Here is a 13,533-nt window from a genome sequence, read left to right as displayed (position 1 = left end):
CTCCGCCTTTGCAGTTCATCCCGCCCGGCCCGCGGGGGGCCCTGGACCGGTCTCCCAGACCCTGGTTTCGCCTACGGCCCGAGCACGACCCCCGCCAAGACTTGCGGGGGGCGCTCGGGCCTGGTCGCATCCGTGAAGCCAGCGACTTTGTGCCAAATAAAGCGCTAGGCGTGCCTCGCGCTGTCTCCCGGTGACAATCTCCTTTCCCTTCAGGCACTGAGAAATTGCGGACTCCGAGTGCCAGGGTCTTTCGAGCTCACCAGTTCCCTTTCATAGAGCACTTTGGCCGAGTAGATTTTCTTGCCCTGCTTTTCCCCTTAAATTTCCTGAAAGTAGGCAGGGCTGGGAGGGGGGTGTCCTCATTATTTATGAATCATTCTTAAATATGAGCCCATGACCGTGCCACGGCCATTGCTGAAAAGCAAAAACTCTTAAGTTCCGTTGAACAGTCTTATTGGGGAGAATGTGTGTACTGGAACTGTAACTCAGAAAAATGTGGTTGACGCGAATTTTTATCCATTTCAGCACTGTTTTCTGACTCTAATTTAAATTGACCCACAGTTCCCAAAATAGCAGTGAACCTGTAAGTTTTAGTGAGGCTTGTCTCTATTTTTGCCATAACTTGACATGCTCTAGCTTGACTCTCTCGAGAAGTGATCAGAACGAAGAGGGGAAAACACAGAACCATGTCCACCCCTAGCCTCATTCCTCAGATTCTTGAGTATGCAGAGGACTTGCAGAAACATTTCCCAAAAATTCATGTTTGAAAAACTTTGTAGCGTGTTTGTGACCTCAGAAAAGTTAGAATTTGGGCCAAGGTTTTCAAGTTTGTAAGTATATACCTTAAAGTAACGCCTCTGCTGTGCAAATAACTTAGATTAGTATGTTTTATTTGCAATGAATTTGTAAGTTGTCTCTGAACATTTCAGAAGAGTTAATTTTAACATCACCGTTCTTGGGGCTTTTTGGTGGTGATAGAAAAGTGGAGTTTTTCTATATTGGCAATAAAACTAACGAACAAAATGAATCATCTGATTACACCATACCCCGAAATCCCTAGGTAAACCTTCTAGCATAGTTGATTCTATTTCCCAAGCCATTTTGGCATTTTACACTTAAATTAGGTATATTGGCTGTTGAATTTAGTCTAAACTGCCCTTTAAGTGTTGGTAGAAAGGATTTGTAATAGTGTAATTTGTACTCTGTAACTGTCATCATGTCCAAAATTATGTATGCCTTTGTCTCATCCATCTGTGAACCACAGATAATAATACCTACTTCATCCGTCAGAATGACCTTGCAAAGTTCTTTGGAAGTTTATCACCAGAAAGTTAAAATGTGTTTTCACACTTAGAAAACATGCAGTAGGTTTTAAAAATAGCCGCCTTTGTGGAAATTTAGTTCCAGAAATACTGACACAATTTTTAAAAGGACAAGCATTATGGTAAATTTTTTAAAAGCATTTAGAAAAAGAGTACTATGTAACTGGATGCATGTAAAAATAAAGGGATATTTGAAGAATTTTTGGGAAAAAATTCTAAAAAGAATATTTTCCTTTGTCAAGAAAGTTTCTAAAATTCCTTTGTGGCGGAGGAAAAACTTACAAAGGAAAAACTTACAAAGGATAGGGAGAGAAGGAAGCCTTAAGGGAAACCGTTGCTGTGTGTGCATACTTAACAATGAGAAATGCCTGTACTCTGAAGGCTCAGTTTAAAGGTGAAAAGGAAAACAATATTCTAGAGCAGCACTGTCCAAAAGAAAGATAATTGAGCCATGTATGTAATCTTGAGTTGTCTGATAGCCATATGTGAAACAGTAAAAAAAAAAAAGTGTTAATTTTAATACATTTTAGTTCTTTTTTAATATTTATCTTAGAGAGAGCACGAGTGCGCATGCACGCCAGACTGGGGAACAGGCAGAGAGAGAGAGAGAGAGAACAGAGGATCCGAAGCAGAGGTCTGCTGATAGCAGAGAACCCAATGTGGGCCCTGAACCTACAAACCATGAGATCATCACTTGAGCTGAAGTCAGAGGCTTAACCAACTGATCTACCGAGGCGCCCCAATTTTAGTATATTATATCCAATATTTTCAAAATATTTCAATATGTAATCAAGATAAAAATTGAGATATTTCACATTATTTTTCTGTACTAAATCTTTGAAGTTCAATATGCGTCTTATATGCAGCACATCTTAGTTCAGAATAGCCACATTTCAAGTGTCCAGTGAAAAGTGACTACTGTGTTGAACAGTGCAGTTATAAAGTTAGTATCCCTAATTTATAAAGAATTTTTACAAACCAGTGTATCTTGCAGTAAATGGGCAAAGTACATGAATGAAGAGTTCATAAAGGAGTTCAAGTGGTCAATAAAAATGCAGAAGTGTACCATACTTATCAAAAAGCATGGAAATATCAGATTAAGGATTTGCTACTCATGGCTTGCCACATAGTAGGTAAGATTTTCATAATGATGCTTCATACTGGGAGTACAGGAAAGCAGGAACTCTCTTACTACTGATTGGGACATACAGTTGAGCAGTGTTTTAGAAGTCAGTTATTCTTTGTATAAAAAGAATACAAAGGGGGCACCTGGGTGGTTGGTTAAGCGTCTGAAAAGTCTCAGGTCATGATCTCAGGATTTGTGAGTTCTAGCCCCACATCAGGCTCTCTGCTGTCAGCACAGAGCCCGCTTCAGATCCTCCGTCTCCATCTCTCTCTGTGCCTCTCCTGCTCAGGCTCTCTCTCAAAAATAGATAAACACTTAAAAAAAAAAAAAAGGGAACTAGGGTTGCTTTTGTGGCTCAGTCCAGTAAGTGTCCAACTTCGGCTCAGGTCATGATCTTGTGCTTCCAGAGTTCGAGACCCTCTTTGTGCTCTGTGCTGACAGCTTGGAGCCTGAACCCTGCTTCAGATTCTGTGTCTCACTCTCTGCCCCATCCCTGCTTGTGCTGTCTCTCTCTCTCTCAAAAATAAGTAAACATTAAAAAACTTTAGGGGTGCTTGGGTGGCTCAGTCTGTTGAGCGTCCAGGTCATGATCTTAGGGTTTATGAGATCCAATCCCATGTCTTGGGATTCTCTCATTCCCTTTCTCTGCCCCTCCTCTGCTTTTGCTGTCTCTCTCAAAATAAACATTTAAAAAAAAACTTTAAAAGCTTATACTTTCTGATCCAATGATTCTATTTAAAATGATTTCCTTTAAAGAAATAAGGTATTACAATGTTCATTTATTTATTGTAATAAATTGATAACAGTTTTAGTTATGGAGAGTTGGAAACATATATTACGGTGCCTTTATTATGCATTGGTGATGTATGCAACATAAAAAATCAATTTTGAACAATATTTAGTGACCTTAGAAAATGCTATTGTACTATTAGATAAAACTAGAAAAAAAGTACAGTAAGAATATATGCAACTCCTGTGGGGACAGGAGAGTGGCAGAGACAGATGGAGAGAGAGAATCCCAAGCAGGCTCTGTGCCTGCACTGGGCTCCATGTGGGGCTCTGTCCCACAAATCACAAGATCGTGACCTGAGCTGAAATTAAGAGTTGAACGCTCAACCAGCTGAACCACTCAGCCACCCCAAACACAATCCTTTAAACTTAACTCTTCTTTAAATGTTTGGTAGGATTCCTGGGGCACCTGGGTGGTTTAGTTGGTTAAGAGTTCAAGCCCCACATTGGGTTCTGTGCTGACAGTTTAGAGCCTGGAGCTTGTTTTGGATTCTGTGTCTCCTCTCTTTGCCCTCCCCCCTGCTCGTGCTCTGTCTCTCTCTCTCTCTCAAAATTAAATAAACATTAAAAAAAAAGTTTGGTAGGATTCCCCCAGGAAGCCATCTGGCCCTGTACTTTTGTTTGTTGGAAGATTGTTGATTATTCAATTTCTTGTTGGTTATGAGTCTGTTCAAATTTTCAGTTTTGGCCATTTATATATTTCTAGGAATTTATCCATTTCTTCCCCATTGCCCAATTTGTTGGCATATAACTTTTCATAATCTCTATTTAATTTTATTTTTTAATGTTTTTTATTCATTTTTGAGAGACAGAGACAGCGTGAGCAGGGGAGGGTCAGAGAGAGAGAGAGACACAGAATCTGAGGCAGGTTCCAGGCTCTGAGCTAGCTGTCAGCACAGAGCCCGACGCGGGACTTAAACCCACAAACTGTGAGATCATGACCTGAGCTGAAGCTGGGCACTTAACTGACTGAGCCACCCAGGCGTCCCATTCTCTTTTTAAAAATTAATTAGTTAATTAATTTTTATTGAAATGTAAGGTAGTTAACATATAGTGTAGTATTGGTTTAAAGACTGGAACCCAGTGATTCATCACTTCCACATAACACCTAGCGCTCATCCCAACCCTCCTTTAATGACCATCATCCGTTTAGCCCCTCCCCCATCCACCTCCCCTTCAGTGACCCTCAGTTTGTTTTTGTATTGAAGAGTCTCTTATGGTTTGCCTCCCTCTTTTTATCTTTTCCTTCCCTTCTCCTGTGTTCATCATTTTGTTTCTTAAATTCCACATCTGAGTGAAATCATGACAGTTTTTCTCTGAATGACTGATTTGCTTAGCAGTGCACTCTAGTTCTATCCATGTTGTTGCAGATGGCAAGATTTTATTCTTTTTGATCACCGAGTAATATTCCATTCATCTTTATCTACTCAGTAGTTGATGGACATTTGGGCTCTTTCCATAATTTGGTTATTGTTGATGGTGCTGCTATTAACATTGGAGTGTGTGTGCCCTTTCAACCATCATTTTTGTATCCTTTGAATAAATACCTAGTAGTGCAATTGTGGGGTCATATGGTAGTTCTATTTTTAATTTTTTCAGACAAAAAGAAATAAAAGGCACCCAAATTCAGCAAGGAAGAAGTCAAGCTTTCACTCTGCATAGATGATAGGATACTCTAATGGAAAACCTGAATGATCCATCAAAAAACTGCCAGAACTGATCTGTGAATTTAACAAAGTCACAGGATATAAAATCAGCCTACAGAAATCAGTTGCATTTTTTAAATTAAAAAACAACTTTTTTAATTAAAAAAATTTTAATGTTTAATCATTTTTGATAGAGACAGAGTGTGAGCAGGGAGAGGGGCAGAGAGAAAGGGAGGCACAGAATCCAAAGCAGGCTCCAGGCTCTGAGCTGTCAGCACAGAGCCTGACACGGTGCCCAAACCAATGAACTGTGAGATCATGACCTGAGTCAAAGTCAGATGCTCAACCAACTGAGCCTCCTAGTCACCCCTCAGTTGAATTTCTATACACCGATAATGAAGCAGTAGAAGGAGAAATCCAAGAATTGATCCCATTTACAGTTAACGCAAAAACCATATGATACCTAGGGATCAACCTAACCAAAGAGGTAAATGATCTGTATGCTGAAAACTATAGAAAGCTTATGTAAGAAATTGAAGAAAACACAAAGAAATGGAAAAACGTTTCATGCTCATGGATTGGAAGAAAAAATATTGTTAAAATATCTATACTACGTAAAGCAGTCTATATATTCAGTGCAACCCCTATGAAAATAACACTAGTATTCTTCACAGAGCTAGAACAAACAGTCCTAAGACTTGTACGGAACAAAATACCCCAAATAGCCAAAGCAATTCTGAAAAAGAAAAGCAAAGCTGGAAGCATCACGATTCTGGACTTCAAGCTGTATTGCAAAGCTGTGATCATTAAGACAGTATAGTACTAGCACAAGAACAGACACATAGATTAGTGGAACAGAATAGAAAACCCAGAAATGGACCCAAGATCATATGACTGACTAATCTTCGACAAAGCAAGAAAGAATATCCAGTGGAAAAAAGACAGTTTTTTCAGGAAATTGTACTGGGAAAATTGGAGATGACATGCAGAAGAATGAACCTGGACCACTTTCTTACTCCACACACAAAAATAAATTCAAAATGGATGAAAGACCTAAATGTGAGACAGGAAAACATCAAAGTCCCATAGGAGACAACAGGCAGCAACCTCTTTGACTTTGGCCATAGCACCATCTTTCTAGACATGTCTCTGAAGGCAAGGGAACCCAAAGCAAAAATGAATTATCGGGATCTCATCAAGATAAAAAGCTGCTGCATAGTGATGGGAACAATCAACAAAACTAAAAGGTGGACTATGGAATGGGAGAAGATATTTGCAAATGACATATTGGATAAAGGGTTATCCAAAATCTGTGAAGAACTTATCAAATTCAACACCCAAAAAACAATCCAGTGAAGAAATGGGCAGAAGACATGAATAGACATTCTTGCAAAGAAGACATTCAGATGATTAATAGACACAGGAAAAGATGCTCAACATCATTTATCATCGGAGAAATACAAATCAAAACCACAATGAGGTACCAACTCACACCTGTCAGAATGGCTAAGATTAATAAAGGGAACAACAGATGCTGGTGAGGATGTGGAGAAAGGGGAACACTTTTGTACTCTTGGTGAGAATGCAAACTAGTGCAGTGACTGGAAAACAGTATGGAGGTTCCTCAAAAAATTAAAAATAACATAATATTCTCTTTTAGTTGTATTTCTTTTTTTTTAATGTTTTTTATTTATTTTTGAGAGACAGAGACAGCGAGAGCAGGGGAGGGTCAGAGAGAGTGGGAGACACAGAACCGGAAGCAGGCTCCAGGCAGGCTCTGAGCTGTCAGCACAGAGCCCGACGCGGGGCTCGAACCCATGAACTGTGAGATCATGACCTGAGCCAAAGCCGGCTGCTTAACCGACTGAGCCACCTGGGTGCCCCTTAATTGTATTTCTGTGATGTTGGTTGTAATCTCTCCTCTTTCATTTGTGCTTTTATTTATTTGGGTGCTTCCTCTTTTCTTTTTGATAAACCTGGCTGGGGGGGGTATACCAGTTTTATTCATTCTTTCAAAGAACCAGCTACTAGTTTCATTGATCTGTTCTACTGGTTTTTTTTTTTTGTTTCTGTACCATTTATTTCTGCACTGATCCTTAGTTTATCTCTTCTGCTGGCTCTAGGCTTTATTTGTTGTTCCTTTTCTACCTCTTACAGGTGAAGGTTAGGTTGTATATCTCAGACTTTTTTTCCTTTTTGAGGTAGACCTGTATTGCTATATGCTTCCTTCTTAGGACCGATTTTGCTGCATCCCAAAGGTTTTGAACTGCCATGTTTTCATTTTCATTTGCTTCTAAATATATTTTAATTTTTTTAATTTTCTGGTTAACCCATTCATTTTTTTTAGTTGGATGACTTTTTTTTTTACCATAATACACTTTTTATTAACTTCTTTTAGACAGAAGTTTTATAATCCTGAAACAATCGTACAATCATTACAGTTCAAACTGTATGTTACTGGCCTTTAAATTTTTAGGTGTATTTTCCACTTGAGTTTTTTTAATAATCTATTTTTAAATTTACATCCAAGTTAATTAGCATATGGTGCAACAGTAATTTCAGGAATAATTCCTTAATGCCCCTTCCCCATTTAGCTTATGTCCCCTCCCACAACACTTCCAGCAACCCTCTGTTCTTTATATTTAAGAGTCTCTTCTGTTTTGTCTGCCTCCCTGTTTTATATTAGTTTTGCTTCCCTTCTGTTTGTATCTTAAAGTCCTCATGTGAGTGGAGTCATATGATATTTGTCTTTCTCTGACTAATTATGCTTAGCATAATACCCTCTTGTTCCATCCACATAACTGCAAATGGCAAGATTTCATTCTTTTTGATTGCTGAGTAATACTCCATTGTGTGTGTGTGTGTGTGTGTGTGTGTGTGTGTGTGTGTGTGTATACACACCACATCTTCTTTAGCCATTCATCTGTTGATGGACATTTGGGCTCTTTCCAAACTTCGGCTCTTGTTGATAATGCTGCTGTAAACATTCGAGTGCGTGTGTCCCTTCGAAACAGCACACCTGTGTCCCTTGGGTAAATACCTAGTAGTGCAGTTGCCGGGTTGTAGGGCAGTTCTATTTTTAATTTTTTGAGGAACCTCCATACTGTTTCCTAGAGTGGCTGCAGCAGTTTGCATTCCCATTTTAGTAGGATGAGCTTAACCTCCATGTATTTGTGGTCTTTCCAAGTTTTTTCTTGTGGTTAATTTCAAGTTTCATAGCATTGTGGTTTGAAAATATGCATGGTATGACCTCAGTTTTTATACTTGTTGAAGCCTATTTGAGACCCCATACGTGATCTACTCTGGAGAATGTTTCATGCGCACTGGAAAAGAATGTGTATTCTGCTGCTTTAGGATGTAGTAGTCTGAATGTATCTGTTAAGTCCATCTGGTCCAATGTGTCCTTCAGAGCCTTTGTTTCCTTGTTGATTTTCTGCTTAGATGATCTGTCCATTGCTGTAGGTAATGTGTAGAAGTTCCTAGTTTATTGTATTATTATCAATGAGTTTCTTTATGTTTGTCATTAATTGATTTATGTATTTGGTTACTCCCAACTTGAGGGCATAAGTATTTGCAGTTGTTAGATCTTCTTGTTCGATAGATCTCTTTATTATCATATAGAGGCTTTCTTCATCTCTTGTTACAGTCTTTGGATTAAAATCTAGTTTGATAATAAAAGTATGGCTACTGCAGCTTTCTTTTGATAACTACTAGCATAATCTATGGTTTTCCATTCCCTCACTTTCCAGCTAGAGGTATCTTTAGGTCTAAAATAAGTCTCTTGTAGGTAGCATGTAAATAGGTTTGGATTTTTTTTTTTTGTCCATTCACAGAGTGATTACTGATATGAATTTAGTGCCTGCCTGTAAATACAGTATGAATTGTATTACCTGTAATGTCAGTGTTTCTGGAGAGTTTCTTTGTTCCTTTCTAGTCTTTGTTGCTTTTGGTCTGTCCTTCCCGCTCAAAGAGTCCCCTTAATAGTTCTTGCAGGACTGGTTTAGTGGTCATGAACTCCCTTGGTTTTTGTTCAGAAACTCTTTGTCTCCTATTCTGAATGATAGCCATGCTGGATAAAGTATTCTTGGCTGCATATTGAATATATCATGCCTCTCCCTTCTGGTCTGCCAAGTTTCTGTGGAGAGATCTGCTCCTAACCTTATTTGTCTTCTCTTGTAGGTCAGGGCTATCTTTTCCCTTGCTGCTTTTAGGATTCTTCCCTTATGTTTTTATCTTGTAGATTTTATTATGATACCTTGTTTCTGGACTGCTTTTGTTGATTTTGATGGGAGGTTTCTGTGCCTCTTGGACTTGGATATCTGTTTCCTTTCCCAGATTAGGGAAGTTTTTAGCTATTATTTGCTGAAATTTTCCTTATTCTGGATCTCCCATCTTACGAATGTTACTATGCTTTATGGAGTCGCTGTATACCCTATGTCTACATTTGTGATTCAATATTTTTCTTTCCCTCTTCAGGCTTATTATTCTTCACCATTTTACCTTCTGTATGACTTACTTGTTCCTTTGCTTCTTCCGTCTTTGTCATTACTATGTCCAGTTATTTTGCATCTCAGATATAGCATTTTTGAGTTTCAGCCTATCGCTTAGGTCTTTTATCTCTGTGTTAAGGGACTTCCTGGTTTTCTATGCTTTCCTCATGCCCAGCTAGTATCCTTATGATTGTTGGTTTAATTCTGGTCCAGGCATGTTACTTATATGTGTTTTGATTAGATCCCTGGCTGTGACCTCTTGTGCTTTCTTTCAGGATGAATTCCTCCATCTTGACATTTTGTCTGGGTCTCTGTCTTCTGCGTGTTAGAAAAGCCTGTTCTATTTCCTACTCCTGAGAGCAATGACTGTATTAAGAAGTCATACTGTCTAGGGCCTGATGCTTCAGGAAATGTTTTTGGTATATGCTTTGTGTACTCTGCTGTTGTATTTTAGCTGTTTTTTCCCCTCAGGTCAGTCCTCTGCAGAGTTTCTCTGTGCTGCAGTGGGGAGGGTTTTTACCTTGCCCACGTTGTGACAAGTTTCAACTAGGTATGTTTTGGTCGGCTAATTGTTAAAGGAGGTTGGATCTTATTTCTCCTAGAACTGAAGCTTTGTACCACTCTTCTGGGGGAGTGGCCCACTGCTGCTCTGACCATCAGGCACACTTGCCTTAGTTTAGAAGTGCCTTCAGAGCACAGAGGGGAAGGGCTTGGTGAAAGTAGTTTGAGCCTCCACTGTGGGCGCTTTGCCACTCACTGAAGTCCCACTATGCTGATGGTAGGGCGGGGGGCGGGCGGGGAGGGAGCATCAGCGGGCTCTCTAGGCCCCAGAGAGGGGAGTCCATGCCCTCAGCTGTTCAGGAAACCCATACACAAAAGTAAATTATTCTCCCTTCATTTGTCCCAGGCTTCCCTCAGTTCTCTGCCTTCACCTTGTCTGTGTCTGGGCTCTCTGCCCACCCGGTGCAGTGCTCCTAGTTTTTATGTGAGGTGCACTGGCTGGGTTTCAAAACTCCAAATTTTAGGGGCCCAGCAGGGCATGGACCTGCACTGATCCTCTGGGGAAGGGTCTCACGGTGTGTGGCTGATGCCAGATTGTCCCAGCAGGGCAGTTGCATGAACGCTCAGAGGCTTGGAGTTTATGGTCAAGTGCAGCAGAAAGCAGTGTCCAGCTTAGCTGCCGTGAGCAGCTGCCTCTGCTCTTAGGCCAATTGACAGTCTGCTGGCTTTTTTGTCCCTGGAGAGGCAGTGCCACCTCTCCCAAGTGCACTCCAAGAAGGGGACTGGTCTCTCTCAGTGTGACTCGGGATCCTCAGCCCATGCCGCCTGCACCCAGGCCTGTCCTCCTGCACAGGAGCACCTCTGTAGCCCTCAGGCTCCACCCCAGCAGTGGCGAGGACTTCTAAAACTTCAGACTTTGAGCTCCGCTGCTTGTAAAAACTTGGGATTATCAGCCCTTGTCATTTTCCCCATCAGTGGTTTGGTGGAAGGGATTTTCTTGTGCAATGCCCTGTGCCCTGCTCACTCTCGCTTGCATGTTCTTTCTCTCCCTCTCTCCTCTCCCCTCCCTCTTTATCTCTTTTTCTCCTCTCTTCCCTCTCCGCGATCAGGGCTCCCTCCACTCTGTAGCACCACTGATTCTTTTCTCCCCCAAATTTCATCTCTGCATCGCCTTCCTTCCACAGTTTGGCTTCTTCATTCCCGCTAGCTGCAGTTTGTTCTCTTAGTTCTCAGGTAGACTTCCCGGGTGTTCACAATGACTTGACATTTATCTACCAGTGTTGGAGGGGCGAGGCAAGCATAAGGTCCTGCTACTACTGTGCCATCTTAACCTCCCCCTAGTCACATTTTTGTTTATTTTATTATTATTTTTTAAGTAGGCTTCATGCCCAGCATGGATCCCAATGCAGGGCTTGAACTCATGACCCTAACATTGAGACCTAAGTTGTGATCAAGAGTCAGGCACTTAATTGACTGAACCATCCAGGTGCGCCCCACTAGTCACATTTTTTAAAATGTTTGTTTATTTTGAGAGAGAGAGCAAGAGTGGAGTAAGTGCAGAGAGAGGAAGAGAGAATCCCGAGCAGGCTCTTCACTGTCAACTTGGAGCCTGACACAAGGCTTGAACTTGAAAACCATGAGATCATGACCTGGGCCAAAATGAAGAGTGGGATGCGTAACCAACTGAGCCACCCCGGCACCTTTAGTCACATTTTTAAATAGTTGAAGTCCTATGTTATTTTGTCTTTTGCTTTTTTATGTTATATTGTCAATATTTTTCCATAATCTTAATAGTTTTTAATGTATACACAGTGAAAATATAGGGATATCATAATTTAATTTTTATTTTTCTATCAGGAAACATTTAAGTTTCCAGTTTTTGCCATGATAAATACCATCATGAGGAACATTTTTTGCAGTTTGTATTATTGTATATTTTATGGGCCCAGAAAGCTTCTGCTGTTATTATTGTGTATTTTAAGTTCACACTAACCTCTTTAGAATTCAGCTTAACAATTATTTAGTTTTTGGTACATCAGTCCTTTAAGAATTTGGGGGAGAAACTACTGAAATAGTCATTTAAGAGACTTACCTCTGAAAGACTTACGCTACAAGTTTAACTCTAGTCCTTAAATTAGCCAGTAAGAAAACATTGCAAACTGCAAGACATATTTTTGTTTGTGTTTAGTTATGGTTTTTGTAGCAGCACCATACACAGTAGACAGAAGTGTCAGTTTGTATGAGACAAAATGCGTTTTTCGTGCTGTGTAGTATAGTCTGAGAAAGAAGGCTCAATTTCCTCTGAAAGCCAGAGCAAGTGGTGGGTGACAAATCAGGTTGAAGAGAGAGGACTAGTAGTTATCAGCGCAGGCTGTTAGGCACTACAGAGGCGGTATCAGTAAGATAAAAGCAGAGAGGACCGAGGGTTGTGACCAGGCTGACAGGATGGTGGTAGCTTTGCAGTCTTGGTGAAGACCTAGCTCTTCCCTGTACAGCAATGAGAAGATCCCTGTCCAACTCTGCAACGGTGAGCACCACGCTCTTAAAGATTAAGCTGCTGTCTGCAGCTTTTTTTAGATGTCACCTTGAAGAAAGGGTAATCATGGTGGGTAATATTTTTTTGCTATCTTTCTGCCTCTTAGAAATAATTAATGAATTCAAAAATTTATTAAAAACTGGTTGTTTATTTTTATTTTTTATGTTTATTTTTGAGAGAGAGAGAGAGAGAGAGAGAGACAGAAGTGAGTGGAAGAGGGGCAGAGAAGGAGACACAGAATCTAAAGCAAGCTCCAGGCTCTGAGCTGTCAGCACAGAATCCGACATGGGGCTTGAACTCACAAACTGTGAGATCATGACCTGAACCAAAGTCAGATGCTTAAGTGACAGAGCCACTCAGGCACCCCTATTTATTTATTTTTAAATTTTTATTTATTTATTTATTTTTGAGAGACAGAAACAGTGCAAGCAGGGGAGGGTCAGAAAGAGGGAGACATAGAATCTGAAGCAGGCTGCAAGCTCTGAGCTAGCTGTCAGCACAGAGCCTGACGCGGGGCTCAAACCCACGAACCGTGAGATCATGACCTGAGCTGAAGCCGGACGCTTAACCGACTGAGCCACCCAGGCGCCCCTTATCAAATGGTTGTGTTGCTATTGCTGTGTGTTAGATAGTACTTTCTTTCTTGAATAAAATGTGGTCCTGTATATTTTTTAGAGTATAAAATGTTAAAGGTGGTAATGTATTCTGCAAGTTTTGTGCAATTTTTGATCTTTTGTTAATGCCAAATGTGTACTTTTAAAGTTGCTGATACCTGAAATTCTTCTGAAGTTAAAAATTAAGGAGTTTTCAAGAACAGCTAGCAAGGAAGCTATCAAAGATTGTCAGAAGGATGCAGGAGTCAATTTGAAGAGACTCCTACTGGTCAGAAATGGGACAGCTTAACTAATTATCAGAGTGACTGAAATGAATTGAAATATATCAAATAAGAATCTATGAAATAATAATGTTATATACACAGATTAATGTGTCACTACTTCAGGATGTTAGGTAGTGAACTCTTTATTATGAGAACTGATAAGTAAGGAGAGGAGTAAGCATTTAGCTTGATTTTCCTATGTGAAATATACTGCTGAATAACCAAATAAATGAATGGGATTTTCTT

At 40.2% G+C, this 13,533-nt stretch overlaps 1 protein-coding gene across 1 annotated transcript in view; it reads left to right on the top strand.

Moving 5' to 3' along the window:
- The window catches only part of SLC30A9 (solute carrier family 30 member 9), an 81,118-nt gene that overhangs the window by 379 nt on the left and 67,206 nt on the right, over positions 1-13,533 (top strand). The window lies entirely within an intron of this gene.

Source organism: Suricata suricatta, chromosome 1 (assembly GCF_006229205.1).
Source record: "Suricata suricatta isolate VVHF042 chromosome 1, meerkat_22Aug2017_6uvM2_HiC, whole genome shotgun sequence".
NCBI lineage: Eukaryota > Metazoa > Chordata > Mammalia > Carnivora > Herpestidae > Suricata > Suricata suricatta.
Note: the sequence above shows the minus strand (reverse complement) of the source record. Positions and strands in the feature narration are given on the sequence as shown.